A 421-nucleotide genomic window follows, 5' to 3' on the forward strand; every position below is an offset into this window, starting at 1 on the left:
GCCTCTCAATCCGTCTGACCAATCGCTGCTCCTATGGCTCCGCCCCCCTGTGACGATTTTTGCATCACTGGCTCCAAAATCCAAGATGTCAACCAGGAAGTAGCAAAACCCTGGCTTCATTTTTTGTTGTTTTTTTTTTTAACAATTTTATTTTACAATTATGAGGAATGACAAATAGCATATCATTTATAAAAAGTGAAAGAACATAATGAACAGTCCAGGGGTTCAATAATTACAATGCTTACATTATAAAGTTCATACAAAATTAATTTCTTTAAGGATCTGAAAAGTTTTTGTTGCTTTGTTGGTCTTCACAAATTCAATTAAGGTGCAGTATTGATTCAGTTCAGCAATAAAACATTGAAAGCAGGGTTTTGTTTCAGTCCATTTTGATTTGTGTATGAGGAATTTACCTAGAATT

The sequence above is a fragment of the Stegastes partitus genome, unplaced genomic scaffold (genome assembly GCF_000690725.1).
Source record: "Stegastes partitus isolate 25-593 unplaced genomic scaffold, Stegastes_partitus-1.0.2 Scaffold424, whole genome shotgun sequence".
In the NCBI taxonomy this organism is placed as follows: Eukaryota; Metazoa; Chordata; class Actinopteri; family Pomacentridae; genus Stegastes; species Stegastes partitus.